General features: G+C 38.7%; 1 long non-coding RNA gene across 9 annotated transcripts in view; it reads right to left on the reverse strand.

Moving 5' to 3' along the window:
- Positions 1-5,067: 5,067 nt before the first annotated feature.
- Positions 5,068-17,109, reverse strand: part of LOC121075363 — a 32,588-nt gene continuing 20,546 nt past the window's right edge. For all 9 annotated transcript variants that reach the window (XR_005822933.1, XR_005822934.1, XR_005822935.1 and 6 more), the window contains one exon: positions 5,068-17,087. This is a non-coding gene — a long non-coding RNA (uncharacterized LOC121075363). The remainder of the gene's footprint in view (positions 17,088-17,109) is intronic.

Genomic DNA, 17,109 nt, shown 5'->3' on the forward strand with positions numbered 1-17,109 from the left:
CCATTTGTATTATGCTGCTTACTGCATGAATCTTGTTTACGTAGAACCTATTCCACTAGGTTTTACTCTCTGATCTACATCAAAATAATTTGAGGTCCTCTGAGAGCAATATTAATTCCTTCTGCAGTCTTATCTTACTACAAATATCAGAATTGTATTTATAGGAGCATTACAGAGAGAAAAAAAAAGAAAAAAGAAAAAAAAACACTTTGCAAGCCAGTCTCTCTCTCTAAATATATATATATATATATATATATATATATATATATATATATAAATCAGTGTTTTGTATTTACATTTTAGCCACAGGTTTCCAAACTTTTTTTGACTTCTATTGCTTTTAAAAAGTAAACTGAAAGTTAAAGCCAAGTTATTTAAGCTTCTCTTGTTGCAAATCTACCTAAAGTTTCCTGAACCCCTAACAGAAACCAAGTTGACAGTGGCAGATTTCGTATACCAAGTTAATGCCAAGCCTATCTTTGTTATATTACGGAAGGAGAACTAAACAAGTTTTGATAATTTACAAACAGATGGACCTTCCCTTCCTCCCACACCCAGTAATTTTTGTCCGGATAAACACTGCCTCTTTTGAAAGATGACAACATAGGTTGCTCCCACCCAGTTTCACTGAAAGTGGTTGTTGTAGTCTAGACAGCGTATATGAAGTCTACGCAGCATTTTATAATGACAAAAATAAAACCCAGCAAGTCTCCTGTCATCCCAAGAAGCCCCAGCCAATAACTACGTATGTGCACGTGTCCACTAGTGGCAGACAGTTCCACAAACATCACCTTTACCTATTGGCCCTCTGTGCAGGACAGTCTGCACATCCTAACATTCAGCTAAATCAAACATCTCCATCCTCAGGTTTCAGTCGTTAAAATATAACTGCATGTTTTCTGCACTTACACAGCTTTCATCAAGGAATTGTTAAAAAAAAATAAAAAAAATACACGGCTGTATTTTTAAGACACGGGGAAAAATAACTGAAAAGGATCAAAATGCAATTTCTGTTAGCTAAATAACATTCTTATTCATTTAACATATATCACAATTTATTATTTTCTAAAATATTTTTTAAATCATTCTTTGAAAAACTTTCTCTGAAGCTGGGAGAAGTCTGACAAAGACCTATAGCCAGGAGTCACTTTCAAAAGTCTTCTGTAGTGTTTCTCTTCCTAAGTACACCTTTTCTAAATTCAAGGAGGGAGTATATTTTTCTATGATTCCTCCTCACACCCTATTTCCTATTTGGTTAAGTTCTAAAGGAATTTTGCTAAAAGTAATGAAGTTATGAAGATCTTCATATTAAACCTGAAAACCCCTACAAATCAACGTACTTTCTGCTGTAGTTTTTTGCTATAATCTGATCAGAATTAGAATCTTCCCAGAGAGTTGGACCTGAGCTATAACTGTTGCTAGCGCTTCACCATGGTCCTAGATAGACCCAAAAATCAGATTTGAACCTAACTGCAGCCATTTATTTCTCATGAATGATTGACATTGATACTTCAGCCATTATCTGCCTTAGGAAATCATGCATATGACATTTTCTCTCTTCCCTTACTCCTCTTCAAAAAAGCAGAGGAAAACAAAATAAAGATAAGTCCTTTAAAACTAAATGCCTCTGAAATTTCAATTGGAGTTGTTTTAAGTTCTTAGATGACATGGTGTGAATGACACCCTTTAGAATTCAAAGATTAAAAAGCTCAATTTTTAGCTGTATTTTTTTCTCCTAATGGGTTAACTTAGATAAATAGAAAGCTGTCTCCTGTTCTCTTTTCTTAATGGATCATGTCATGACTATGCTCTTCTCTAGAGCATGAGGAAAAAAATAAAAGTGTTTTTAATAATAAAATTAAAGTATAGTCATGAGTATCTCATTATTGTATAAATTACAGAGTACATGCTTTCTCCTGAAACCCTTATCCTAGCAGTGCACTGTACAGAAAATTTTCTTTACCTGTAAAATTAGTCCTAGGTTCAGCAGAGCTTGGCTTGCCACAGCCTATCCAGGAACACGCTCAAGTGACCTAAAATAAAATTTGCTTTTGGTCAATCTGAATCTTACCACGTGCTGTAATTTGAAGGTGATATATAAATCTTTCACATGTTACAGGTTCTTTTATCCTCTTGAAAACTGCCCATTCAAATATTCACCATGAACACCCATATAGATACATATATATATATATATGTAGACACATATATATATATAAAATAAAACACTGCAAACTTCAGGCTTGGTATAAAACCTTGTAGCTAGTTTCAGATCTCTACTTATAAAAGCATTCTATGAAGCATAATTCAATTTATTTTGCAATGTGCTTGAACACGTACAATATAATCAGCAGTTAATGTCTCTAACGTTGACTACTCATAAGCCACAGCAGAACAAAGAAAAATTAAGATAAGGGGAAAAGTATTCCAAGTCATGTTTGTGCTCATTCACTAAGTAAGGTTTATTGAATGTTTTCTTCAAATGACAATCAATAAACAGAACGCAGAAGGTTCTATCTTCTTATCAGGTATTGATTTTTTTTTTAATTTTTTTTTTTGCCTTTTAAGAAATGTACATCTCTTTTTGCCTCAGAGATTACAGTTTATATTGTTATTTAAATCCCAAATCTTCACTGAGACCTAATGCTGCTGAACGTTCCTTCTAGCAATCTGTGAAAGATAATTTAAAATTTGTCTTAAATATTTTATTCTGCACAAAGGTCCAAAATCTTCTGGTTTTACAAGTATTTTTTTCCACCATTTATTATCCACATGAAGTTTTTTTTGCTACATGGGATTTGGCTTGGGAGATGAGAAAGTTTAACAAGAGATTATAGGGCGTGTTCTTTCTGAATTCCCACACTTGGTTGTTAGAGATATTATACTATAAAATATATATATATATATATCTCAATTTTCATATTATTAATCTTCAAAATAATTCTAGCTGACACTTTCCTAAAGCCTGAATAAGTACTTTTTAATTCTTATTCAGTCATCTAGGTTTGTTTCTAGCCCCCCCTCCCAAAAAAAAAGCAAAAAACACCCAAATAATTCAACCATCATTCATTATAAGTCACAGAAACATAAAAAAAAAAAAAAAAAAAAAAAAAACCAATTATAATCATTTTTCATATTCCAGTCACTGTTTTGTAATTGGAAAAAAAGAAAAAAATTACTTGAAGGCAACCTAAAGCCCAATCATTTTACACCTCTAAAAGAAAGGTCTCTTTGTAGGTCCTGAGGATGCTGTACAAATACGCACTGAAAAGCAATCAGTAGCTTGTATAGATCCTGGTTAGCAAGTTCAAAAGGATCATGTTTGACTCACAGGAGAAAAAAAAAAAAAGCAAAACCACCACCAACAAAAAAGTACCACTAAATCAAGTAATCGTGTTTACCTACCATCCATAGGCTGCTTGTATGGGATTCACAATTGATAATTAAAAAATTAAATCAATTTTTAGTAAGTTAAATCTCTTCTCCCAAGTGTACAGCTACACTGAGAAGGGAGTAAAAAAGTACAAACTGGAGGAAATGCAAGACCAAGTAAGACCCTGGAAGAATAGGAGGCTTTATTTACTAGGGTTAATTAACAGAAGGCTGCCAAACTCTTTCACCTGCATCAGCAGATAGAAATGGAGGCTAAAAATCTACAGGTGTGTACTGAGCAATATCATATAACCTTCCATCTGAATGAGCTTCTGCTGGTCCGTGAGATGGGAGGACTCTTGCCTAGAAATCATGGGCAGGCAGCAATACTACTTCACTCAGCAACAAGTACAATAGAAGATCTCCCACATTGTTTTCCCAAAGCTCAGTGACATGGTAACTCAGGTGGCCTTGTGAAGAAAGCAAGAGCATTGGACTCTGATCCACTAGGTGGCAGGAAATTTTGCTCCAGAAACAATTTTAGCAAATGTGGTTATGTTGTAGTTACACTAGCATGGTGAATGATCATGACCAGCTGACGAAGGAACAAAATTGTGGCAAATGTTGGCATAGATATTTGGGAAAAAAAATGAATGCTTTAGAGCAATAGGTAACATTGATAAGACATTTTGCTTTCCAACTATCCACACAACCAATGTTCATCTGAATTCATACGATTAAGTACCCTGCTGCAAGTGAATACCATTGGATACACAGAATTTGCTAAATGCTGACCAAGAGCAGCAAAATGCTGTCCTACAGTTGATGGGTATGAATACATTTCTCCTCAAAACTCGGTTTTATGGAGTGCTCTAACATTTATCTCTGGTATGGAATAGTCTGAGATTTGTAGCAGAAGGGCTCGCAAAGTAGAGGTCATCTAGGTGAAGATGTTTAATCTGGCCATCCTAAGTTCTTAAATATACCACCCAGGTATTCACAAGGATTGCTGTACCACTTGCATAAAAGTCCTGTCTGGCATTGCAGGTGAGACAGTCTGCTTGAGCCTTTTGGCGTCACAGTTAGATGCCAGCTACCTTGGGGCCCAGAGGCTCTGTCCCTTGAAACAGCACTGGCTGCTGACAGACAGATCCTTCCCTTCTCCATGCTGCTCTTTCCTCCCACACACCTTTCTCCTACCTACAAAACTTTTCTTAAAAATCTTTACTGTTTTTTCCACCCCCCTCTACCAACTGGAAGATACAGATACACCTACCATTTCTTGCTCCAGAGTTCCTAGCAACCACTCTCTTCAGTGCACAAGCACTCTGAGGATAGGGAGCTCTTGGGTATCACGTAGTTTTTATTACTTCTACTTATCCAAAGAAATCAAGCACCACCAGAAACATAAATCTTTAATAAAAGGTCCAGACTTTCAATACTAAGACTCAGAGTAAAGGTGACATACCAGAGTTTGAACACTGAGTTTAACAAACCTTTACAAAAGCGAAGAAACAGAGATAGGATATATTTATAAATATAATTATTTTCATTATTTCAATTATGACATATCACTACAAAACAAAAGCCTTTACTTTTGCAAATTATCAAGAATTGTGAAGTAAACAATAATCTGAAATAAATCTAAAAGTAACAGAAAAGGTCTGTGAGACAGATGACAGGAAAACCTTCTCAGTATGTGTTACATATTTTCTCTCCAAACTTCAGTTTCAGACTTCACTGAGATATAGACTGAAATTTATATCAGAGGGAGAAAGTGGATTTTAACAATCTTCCTAAAAATGAAGGAACCAGGTACTCTTGATTTATCTGCTATGAGTGTCCCATACAGAGATAAAATCTGAAAGTGGACAAGAGAAGTCTCACATACTGAGAGAGAAAAGAAACTGATTAGTGTCATGGAGAGTATATAACTCCACCACCACTATGATTTTTCTCACATTTTTCTCCTTTTCTAGGATTTGATGCCAGTGATTGTCCAGTAGAAATTCAAGTTCAAAGAAACTCTGAATACATAGCTAATATTGGTAACTCCTTGATCATATACTGTCCAGTCCGTTACTGCAAGGAAAGGCCCTTCATCCAGTGGTGCAAGATAGAGGCGCATGGATGCGTGCTGCTGGATGACAGCAAAGCAGAATGGAATTCCACTGTGTTTACTCTGAAGTTTTTTGCCATTCACCAGAATGATAGCGGGATGTATCGCTGTCAAGCAGCAATGGGCAACTTTTTAAGCAAGAGCAACGAAATAAAGGTTATTGTTGAAGGTGAGGCCCGTTTGTTACAAAAGAGCCCTTTTAAACAAATGGATACCATGTACAAGAAAGTTCACTCATGCTGCACGATGGCTTTTCCCAACAAGTTTGTCTGATGTCGTAGGAATAGCACAAGATCAGTTGTGCTTCTGCTTACCACATTCTTCATGCTTCTATCCTGCTTCTCGGTACTGGAGAAAGAATAAAATAAAGAAATAAAAGGAGGATCTGGAAGAGAAAAGCAAAGCTGCTGACACCAAATGGCCATTAGTGAACTATTTAATTATTTAAAAATATTAGTTGGAGCAAAGAAAGACTGGTTATATGTTATAAGGACTAGACAGCATACAAATTGTCACGTATTCATAGTTGGCAACGCCACACAACAGCAGAGTACGAAATAATTCAAGCCTCTTGTTCAGAATGATCTTGCAACAGAGAGATAAAGTATAGCCTTGTACCCAAGAAGTTCAAGAGCGGGAAAGATCACAATAGCTTTAAATGCTCTTAAGAATTTAAGGGCAAGCCAGACATTCCTATTAATTTAGGCAGTTGGGATGCCAAGTCTAGATTATGTCGAGCCACATTTGCCCTCCTCAACATTGCTCTGCAGCTAGAAAGTGGTCTGTGTGACCTTAGTGTCCTATTGACCCCAGCTAGCTGAGTTATGAAATTGTTCTGTTGCTAGTTCCTCTCTTGGTAAGTTAATGGACTTTAATACCTTGTTTATTGACAGGAAATGTTGTAGCAAAGGGAGCAACGTCAAAATTTACGGTTGCAGTGTGATAGCAGACACAGTATTTCCTCAACTCACGTGATACAGGTTTTCCTTGGATCTGAGATGAACAGAAGCGATCCCTGAGTAACTGGGATCAAATGGTACATTCACAAATATCATATCATGAATAAGTGGTGTAATCAATCATTTGCAAAATATTTCTTCTCTTGATTTATTTATTTGAATGCCAGAGGTCTGAAATATAGAACCGCTCCATCAGCCGTGGGAGACCAACACTTCATTCCTCCTCTCCCAAAACATTGTGCCCTTTGCTGGATTTTGTTCCCTCTTCCACCACCAAGCTGAAGGAGAGGTTTGTCGAGACCTCAGTGTGTGGTCCAGAGTATACAACTGCAGAGCAAAGTATCAAGTTGCTGTTTCATTTCCCTGTCTTGTTTTTTGCTTTCAGAAAAGTCTGAGAACATTATCACAACTTCATCAGAAAGTAAGTTCTGATTCTTATTTCCTTTTTAAGAGGAGGAAACTAATTTGTGTTGCTATAAATTTCTAAGTAGATTGTTCTACACAGTCAGGACAAATTAAAACTCATTGCTGAAGAGCCATTACTTTCTTCCCACCTCAACAAAATACAGTCTCTCAAGTGTCACAGTTTTCAAGCCCACAACTGTCAAGCAGATAACAGGGACAAAGCCAATCAAATAACCTACTGGTGTGGTAGTCTACACTTCCAACATGCTCTTTAATATCACAGTGACATATGTGGCTTATATTTACAAAGCATTAGGAATCACAGTACACCATCACTTTAACATACCCTTAAGTATGTTTTTTACTCACAGTTGGTTATTGTTCCCAGTACAACTACTGTGAACAGCTCAGCTACTCAAGCCCATATAGGGTTCATCTGCTCGATCTCTTCTGTGATGCTCTTTCTGCATTTCCTGCATCAGAAGACAGCAAACCTCAAAACCGTGCATCAAGAATCCTTCTTATTTGTAAGAAAGTTCAGTAACATAAATTAGGCATATAACTATCGATACCTTTCTCACACCGTTTTCACTCCCACATGTAGGATACAAGGACAGTTCCTACGTTCAAATGCATTTCCCCTGGCAGCACTCTTCTCCCCCTCCTACTCTTTTTTTTTTTTTCTTTCCTGCCATGCTTCAAATGAAATCCAAAATTAAGCTCAAGGGCCCATGACTTAAAAGGTTGTAACTTAGAAGTGTCCTAAACTTAACTTAAAGTTAGACCCTTGAAATGATTTATTTGCTGAATGATGCCATGTGCGTATACTATAACAGCATTCATTTCCAGGCTTGATCATCACATATTTTCACAGCTGATACAAACCTGTCAAAAAGCTTCTTATTTTTGTTCTTGCTGTTGTTTACAGTGCAAAGACTATAGAAAAAGAAGAAGAAAGATCATAATGTTAAAATATATTGGAAGTTTAGAGCAGTGCTTTAATTCTGATCCTTTGTTTCTGCCAGCCGTGTGCTGCGCATCATTCTTCAATGACACTTTCCATGCACTTTTCCTTCCAGTACCTTCATGCTTGGTAATATACGAATGAAGATGGTTTTATTTTGTGAACTGCTTGCTGTACCAAGCTAACAAATGCTTTAATTATATTAAGAAGTCAGTTGCATCAGAAAGAAGTAATGCTAAAAAAAAAAAAGTTAAATATTATTTTATGCTAATACATGTTAATGTAATTTTAGATACCACTAGTATCTCAGAAGAGTCCCAGGAACCTGGAAAAAACAAGATATTGCACATTATTTATTCTTCAGTATCCGTGGGTCTATGTTGTCCATTCATCTTTATATGCATGTTTTCCTGTCTCAGAAGGTACCATGGTGAGGAATTTTACCATATAATCTTTTCCTAGTGTGTATTTTATTACACTCCTTTTCACAGTTTAAAGTTTCATTCAAAGCTCTATTGAAATCCCCTAGTAATTACCCCAGTTAATTTCTGAGATGTCCTTGTCAAGTGCCCCAGTTAGGATACTGAATTTTTTAAACATTAATTTGTCCCAAGTATTGTTCCCTTCCAGAGAGACAGGAATGGAAGTAAAGTAAGAACAAACCAAATACTCAGACTTTATAATAATTGGATTTTTTTCTACTGTTTTTTGATTATCAAGTTAGAAATAAATAGGACTCTTAGCCATATAAATGCAATCAGGTTCTATCCAGTTACTTTTCTACCTTTCTTTCTGAAGTATCAACTTGTTACAGTATTAATCTCTCCGGTTGTACGGAAACTCTTACACAGCTGCCATGCTCTAAATCAAGAGTGGATTTTGGAGTTCCCCATATCTTAATTTAACTGAAGTGATTATTTGCCTATTATAATCCAACAGATTATTTTATTTTATTTTAGGAAAATGAAATTATTTCCTCTTCCAAAAAATTTAGCATGTTTTCTTATAAGGTGGTTTGGGTATTTTTCCATGCCTTTTCACTGAATAGAGAGAAAACTAGCCAGAAGTACACTGGGAATTTCTCTATTCCTCTTCAGAGAAGCTCTGAGGAGCACAGAAATGCATTCTATAAACATATTGTTTTGTGTTGATTTGCTTTTATCAGAACAGCAATTCCTAAATCCAGTTTGGAAATAACTTTTTATTCTTTGAGGTGCACTCAACAAGGGAAGGACTGCTTTACTAGTTAATACTCTCTCCATGAGCAGAAGGGCATCATCTCAATGCTCATTTATTGAAACTTCTTTTTTTCTTTTTTTTTTTTCTTCCTAGCGAAGCAAAAGAGAACTCCATTAACGCCACAGAGACTAGAGAGCCTGGTATGTGTAAATTTTGCCATTTCTGAAGCCTAAAACTGCATAACCATATATTGAGAACAAATCTTCGTGTACTATAAAATGTGGAGTAGGATCAGAGACAGATTTAGTGACCCTCTTGGTGCATGGACAAAATGACTTCCCTGGTGTGAGATATCACCTTGGTTGCGCTGAAGAAAGGAACTAAGAGTCTTAGCCAGAAAAGTACTTTAGCCATCTAAACTCCTATTAAAATGTATTAATTTGTAAGATCATTCCAGTAAGAATTTAGGCACATCTATTGATGTGCCTCTGTTGACCTGGTTTTGACTGTCTGCATAAGACAAATGACACACAGAGTAAGGAAAATGATTGAAAAGACTTTCCTGTGTGGTTAACATGAACTCACTCTTGTAATCAGTTCTAGTGAAATTAAATGGGCAGAAGGCAGAACATGAAAGATGCCACAGGAGCTGATAGCTAGCAGTCACAAGGGAAGTATTGGCAGGAATCAAAGGCCACCAAACAGATTGCAGAGCTCCCAAAGGGAGAGGTGGGAGAAAGAAAATTAAAAGCAGTATATTCTAAGTGGTTAGAAAAATGGATGTCAAAGAGGATTTCTTTAGAGAGAGAGGAATTTATGGAGGAATTTGCAGATTTTTGGAGAAGGAGAAAGATTTATCTGGAGAATAACAAGACAGAGGATAAGAGGCAAGAGATTAGGAAATGGGAGAATGGGTGTAATCGGGATAAGATAGTTTGGGGTTTGGAGGTGAAAGTAAAAAAGATTTAATAGGACTGGAAGGAAAAGCCTGAATGAGTGGCATAGAAGTGCTCTCACAAGGATAAATCAGTTTTTCCTTAAGTTGAAATCATGCAAGGAAAGACATGACTGAATTTGGGAAGGGAAATGGAGAAAGGCTAGAGATAAATGTGTGGTTGCTAACTTATTTCAAAGATCAACAGAAAATCCGATGATCAGATGAGTCCAATGCACCTGAGTTCAAAAGCAGTTTTAAAGGGACACAGCAAAATGAATAAGATCTTATATGCTCCCTATTTAGCAGGAGCACAAGCAACAACCAGATATGCACAGAGCTGTACCCTGTTCTGCTTTTTGCAGGTCAGAAGTCCAGCAGCTGTTCCATCCCACACTGCTGGGACAACTCAAGCTTCAGATGAAAGCTCTTTGCTTTACCACTCCATGGCTAGTCCACAGCAGCTCTTGCATGCCAACACAATTTATGACAACGATGTTCCTCACTGGAATGCTAAGAGGACAGCACCTAATGCACCTAATGATCCTTCCTTCCCAGCTTCACCTGAAAGCCCAGATGTCCTCATATATGCTACACTAAATCATTCTGCTTCTGCAGAAAAATGCCAGAGAAGGGAACTGTCTGTAGAAAATGAATTTACAGAATATGCCTCCATTAATGTAAATAAATAAATATGACAAGGACTTCTCCAGACTACCATTTTGCATGCTGTCTCAGATCTAGCTTCCCTCTGGGATGCTGTTCCTTTATCTCCCAGGAAAACTTCCTTTTTGTTTAGAAGAACCTGTGGATGCTCCCCGCTACATACCGGAATTAAAAATATAGTCCATGTCATGTGAATGAGTGGGTATTTCCACTGTGTATTTGTCTCTTAAAGGGGGGAATAAAAAGAAACAGTCAGCTTTCTCATTCTTCCTTTGTTCAGGACTCTGCTTCTAGCTTGACCTTGATTTGGTTGTGGTTTGAATATAGACAAAGGAGAAGAGAAGGAGAGGTTTTTCCTAGGATATAAACATGTAAAATGAATCCATGAGGATGACAATACTAAGACAGATTAATTCCTCCCAAGTAAACGCTAAGAATGTGTGTGGGACATTTTTTTTTTCTGAGTTTCTAAGATAATCCTTCCAAGGATTCTGTTTTTCATTCCAGTTTGTCTCCTTGAAAAATTCTCTGAACACCATGAATGTCTAATCCTCATATTAACAAAAATCTTGTTAACACTCGTTTGTTTCTCGTGGGGAACAGGAGGAGGAAAAGGTTGTTTTCCTTTTACAAAGAAGTCACACGATGTGTGACAAAATGTCAAAATACAGTGTTCTCTTTTTTGCTATTGGTGCGATGATTGGTTAGTTAAGTTAATGCATATTGCTTTTGTCCATGATGAATAAATAAAATGAAATAAATGACAAGCAGCGACCGACCACAATCAAAATCAAAAACTTTTGTTCACTAGTAGCTGTGTGCAACTGTGTCACACTAAGCTTGCCTCCCAACACTGGCAGAAGAATATCATTATATTTCATGCTCAGGTTCGTGGGAAAGAAGATAAAAAGGATATAAAGACCAAAGCACCATTTGAAGTTTGAGAAGGATGCTCACACCCTTCTTTTGCAGCACTGTGCAGCTAGAGCTTGGATACCACAGATCTGTTCCTGCAAAATAATGCTCTGAAAAATTACCCTTAGCAACGTTTGCACCAAGAGGTTTACAGAAGCAAATGGGCAGTCTTCAAATTGGTTAAAAATTCAGACCGCAGTTGAAAAGGAAGGATATACCAGTCCTCAGGGTGCACATAACACACCAGATGATTTGTGCTCAACTTAGTGGAAGAAAGTCAGGCTCCTCTGTCTTCATATTTTACTTTGGTACAGTTCCAGCTAACACCAAAGCTGTTACCAGATACACATTAACCCTGGTATATGGATAATTTAGATGGTTTATTATGCTTATGGCTCACTTGTACTCCACCCTTTTCCATCTCCTCCAAACCCAATTATGGTATCAGTGTGGAGAAAAATCTATGGATTTCTGCACTGGTAATTAGTTCAGGCCATGAGGTATGTTGACTTATTTTTTTTTAAATATATAATTTATCAATCCAATAAATCACGGATAATCCTCATTTGAAAAAAGAAAAAAAGTGGAAAATTATCTCCTAGAAAAATTAATTTTGCTGTGTTTGTTTTAGTGGGCCAGTTCTTATATGGCTAGAGACTAATTATTTTAAGTGAGAGACTGGGAAACTTGAAGCAGGTTAGGTATAAAATAGACAATTAATTGCATCTATTGCTCAGCTGATAGAGGTAAAAATATTTTTATAGATTTCAGAATACAAAGAAACTGTTTCTCTGAAAGAGCTTCTACCTCAGTGGTGTTAAACTGAAAAACAAGGACAGCCATTCAGTGAAGAGAAAGCCTCAGCAAAAGGCATCAAACTTCTCTAATTTCTTTCTGTGACCTGGACACTGGCCTTGCAGGCAGAAGGGGAAAAGGCCATCCTTCCAGAAACAAGTAAAAGTGAAACCATATGTTTCTCACGGATGTTCTGCAATACAAATACTCTGCCCATACCACAGTACATAGAAGAGTCCAACGTCCCTCTGAGAGGTGAGGGGGTGCTGGGTTACAGGCAGGTTATCTGTGTGACTTCCCAGCCAGCTCTGAGGTGCATTCATCTGGGCACACACAGCTTTCCCTCTGTCACCCCAGCCAGCCAAAAGCATCAGCAGCTCTGCTCAGAGCAGCCCCAGGATGACGCCCTGTTGACCAACAGCTACAATGAGACTGAGCGCATGCATGAGAATTACTGCACAACCCCCAGCTGCAATGCTAATGAGATCTGAATGTGACACATTTTACCCTTAGAGCAAGGCTTGGCTTAAGAAGAGGTCCCCAGAGAACCAGGTTTGATTTGGGAGATGAGATTTTTGTAGATAAACAGGAAGCACCTCACCACCTTACCATCAAACGTGCTAGCATAGAAAAGCAAAGCACAGGAGTCTGTGGTAGGTTCTTTTTTTTAAGCAAATACATCGAGAGTCTGTCTTTTGATGGAGGGAAGCAAGAGGTGCTGACTTAAACCATCTACCATTTAAGGTGCAAATAATTAATTCAGGTCAAATACAGAATCATTCAGTTTTCAGTCTTTTAAACGAAATTTAAAAATTGTTATTTCCACCCACGCAATTAACCTAGCCAGTAGACAGAAGGACTGTGTACCATTTCAGTCAAGAATTTTCATGTTCATCTTAATCACCTAGTGCACGTCTCAGTAACACGATGGTTGCATTTGAGACATTACACCTAGCATCAGTTGTGTTAAGGCTCAGTGGATGGCCTTCGAATTTTCCGGAGTAGCATCCTACTGAAGGGGCAGGACAGCAGTGGAAGTGGTGCAGTCTCACAACTTGTTGCATGTGCTCGGTGTGTGACTGAAAGGAGCCAATACCCATGTTAAATCATCCACATGATCACTATAACCCGTTGAAGAAAGCAAACAGGAATGGGATACATTCTGTGGGGGATGTACAGCACCTGTGCAGCCTCCCTAAGACATAGTCCAAGGGCCTCCAGCCTATACTACATAATTTTCTACTTCTTGACTTCCCTTTTCTATTTTTGCACCAAATACACGGTGCAGGTATAGTCACACAGGAAGCCCAAAGAACACAAAGCTGCGCTGCTCTGTTACACCCACACACAGGCATGGAAGGAAGATAGCGATGTCTGTGGAGCTGAAGGACTGTAAGTGCATGTTACTGCTCTTCATCATGATCCAGTGACCTTTTCCTGCAGGGGAGGAACATGCAGCTGCACTGCCTGGTTACTCCCTCCCGAGCAAGGCCACACAGCACGTAAGTCTCTTACAAGCTTAGATGGAACAAAGGGGTTCTTAGACTGTAAAACACACCAACCCTTCTAGTTTCACTTTCTCCAGTTATTCCCTCAAAGAATCTTGCTTCGAAGAAAAAAAAAAAAAATATATATATATATATATGTATAAAACAGTGTGAGGTTTATTCATTTGCCTACTCTTGGGCTCCAAAGATCTATCAGATGGGACTGCTTCTGGCAAACAACAAGCTTTGCCATACTGCTAGATCAAGCGACAGCTTGCCAAGCCTTGCTTCTCCAATTACCTGTTTTGCAATATTTCTCCCCCACACCTCCACAATATTCTGCCCCCCATTTTGTATAATAAGGTGCACAAGCAGTGAGGAGTGTGCAGAAGGAAGTGCTACAGCTAAAACTACTTGAAAAATGAAGTTTGCATCTCTGTGTAAAAGGCATAATCTTGCATCTGGGATCTTCCCAAAATCCACCTCTACGTTCCCTAGGTCTCCCTGTAAACCATATCTTCAGGGGAAACAGGGCACACAAGCGCAGGGCTGAGTCCTGGCACCAGGCCACACCACCAGGCCGGGTGCACAAGCAGGCTGACGGGAGAGGCAAGCATCCATTTCCACGCCTGGCCTGTTCCCCAGCCTGCTCCCTACAGTGGGTTCCCCATCCTGTGGCCTCCACAGATCTGTTTCCCTACCCTGTTTCAGATCAACAAACACCAGCCCAGGCAAATAGGAACCACAGACAGTGGCCAGGGATGAGAGACAGGAGCAGATCTCAGGGGAAAACAGAGCAGGAAAAGCGTATCTGAAGGGGTGCGCAGAACAGGATCGCTAAGGAGGACCACCAGCACCTAGCGGACAGCAGAGTTTTCTGCAGAGCTTGAGATGTAAGCAACTGCATGTCCCTCAGTACAGGCAAAGATTTGTGGTGAAGAACTCTCATTTTTGAGTGAGTTTTAAGTGGTGACTAGTATTAAAAAAAAAAAAACACAAAACAAAAACAACAAAAAAAACTACACCAGAGGCAGGCCTGCTTACGTGCAGTTCCTGCTCACCTAATGAAAATGAAATGCCTAGGAACCAAGTAAGCCCAGAGGCTGGATGGTTTCCATCCACACAGGCCAGTGGTATGTCATCTGTGTGAATCAACTGCACTCGTACCCTTTCAGTTTCACACAAGTGATCTTACTGTGTCCTTTACACTCCTAACCACTGTAGTTTACTACCTAGCCTGAACACCAGCTTCAAAGTGCTATTCCGCTTTCTCCCTTCCCAATGTACACACACATCTCTAGGGATCCACAAATAGAATACTGCTGCCATAGTTACTGTAACACAGACAAAGAAATGGAAAATCAATATTGGAAACATCATTAAGAGACTGACCTTTTAACTATTATGAATCTTGGCCCTGTGAGACAGAGGACTTCATGTTATAACGAACTTGTATAGTTATACATGTTTTGTGTCATTGATTTTAGTCTGTGTTGAGAGAAGACGCTTGGTCAACTGAAGTTTGGAGTATAGAATATACTTGGCATGAGATGTCAGCCAGCTGAGAACCTGAGAGTAATCATTTTGCATCAACTCAAGAGTAACACTTCGCTGCCTTAAGCTAGAGCTTGGCAGCTAGGTTTTCATGCAAGTGACCTTTATTCACAGGTAAACAAACTCTCTTTTAAGATGAGATTTTCTAGATGAGCTAGTTCATATGCATTATTTACTACATGTCTCTGCGTGCAGTGTTTCTGGGACTCCACTCAACACGAGTGCTGTGCCATTTGCTGCAGCTCAGCCACCACAACCGCTGAGACAAAAACCTTCCCTCTGATAGTGAATCACATGCTCAGCTTTCACTCTGCACCTTTGGAAGGGGGAAGAGTAGTCAGAGGCAGGCACATTCAACAAATACATTACAAAAAGGAACTTTATGATACTGTGGTTTGAAACTGACAGTAACTAACAAATAAACTCTCCCACATATCCCAGCAAGAAATTGCGGTTGAGTGCACTGACACCCAACACTTCCTAAAAATCAAGCTGCCTTGCCTAATAAAGCCCTCTTAAACAGCCATCTATCTATGTCTTTCCATCTGAAATTGTGGCTAATGATATTTTCTGTAGACTACTTACCCCCCCCCCCCCCCCCGCTGGGGCAGTATCAGTAGGAAGACACACCTACTGCGTACATAGCATTTCTACACATAGCCAGATGCACCAACATGTATCTGGTGACTGAGACCTGCAACCGTGACCACATTTCATCAGGTCTCAGCACTGTTCACTTTCTGTTCACAAAGAACCAGATCTCTACCTAACACAAAGGGACTCAGCATGACCAGAATCTATGGAGTTACTTCACCTGGCACTAGATGGTGAGTAGATGTATAAGTTTTACAGACAGCTATTCTTCAAACAGGGCCCAAGATAATTCATAAAGTCACTACTCAGATTTCTGGGTGCAGTCTCAGAGGTTTAATCTATTACGTTTGCTTTTTCTCAAGTAACCTATTCTAAAACAATTTCTACCTTGGTAAGAGAGATGTGTTTGTTGACTTTGTGTGTACTGAGAAATTCACCTACTTTCTACTATTTCTGGATTATGGGAAGGATGGTGAAGCAGAGGTGGCTTCTGCTATTTTTTCCCCTTTTTCAAGCTGTTAATACTCAGAAATATACTACCTAAAGATCATATTAGGGATTTAGCCTCACTTTGCTCACTTTGCTGTATTTTCACAAATTCTGCAGAGAGACCCAGATTTTTTTGGAAATGCCGTCTCATTTAGATTTAATAAAATAAAAAATAAATAACTACTCCCTTTGTCCATGCCCTAGTCATTGACAACTGTGGTTTTCTGGAAGCAGTAACTTCAGTAGACCCCTATTTTCTCAAGAAATTTGCATTTAAAAGCTAACTACAGTGGCAGCCTCTGACACAGTAGGAGAGTAAGAGGCAAAAGCTCACCTTACGTAATTTGTGGTTACAGTATCACTATCAGCTCCCCAGCCGGGGACCTCACAGTTGCACACAGTGGTTGGTTATCTCGCTCAGGGGCTGAAAAACCCAGTGATCTACCGGCTTCTTCTTCTCTGCCTGTCTGGCAACAGACTTTAAGTAGTCTCACATGTAAGCACGCAATGGGAAGCAACATGTGCTTTGATTTTAGACACCTACTTTCCTCGATGAAACAAAGGTTGAGTAGAAACAGCTTTCAGTGCCCACGCAAGGTTCTCATCTTCCAGGGTAGTGTATCTTCTTTCTTGGAGGGGCTTCAGAGCTCTAAGCCTATGAAAGAGAAACAAAAGAC

This window comes from Cygnus olor, chromosome 1 (assembly GCF_009769625.2).
Source record: "Cygnus olor isolate bCygOlo1 chromosome 1, bCygOlo1.pri.v2, whole genome shotgun sequence".
In the NCBI taxonomy this organism is placed as follows: domain Eukaryota; kingdom Metazoa; phylum Chordata; class Aves; order Anseriformes; family Anatidae; genus Cygnus; species Cygnus olor.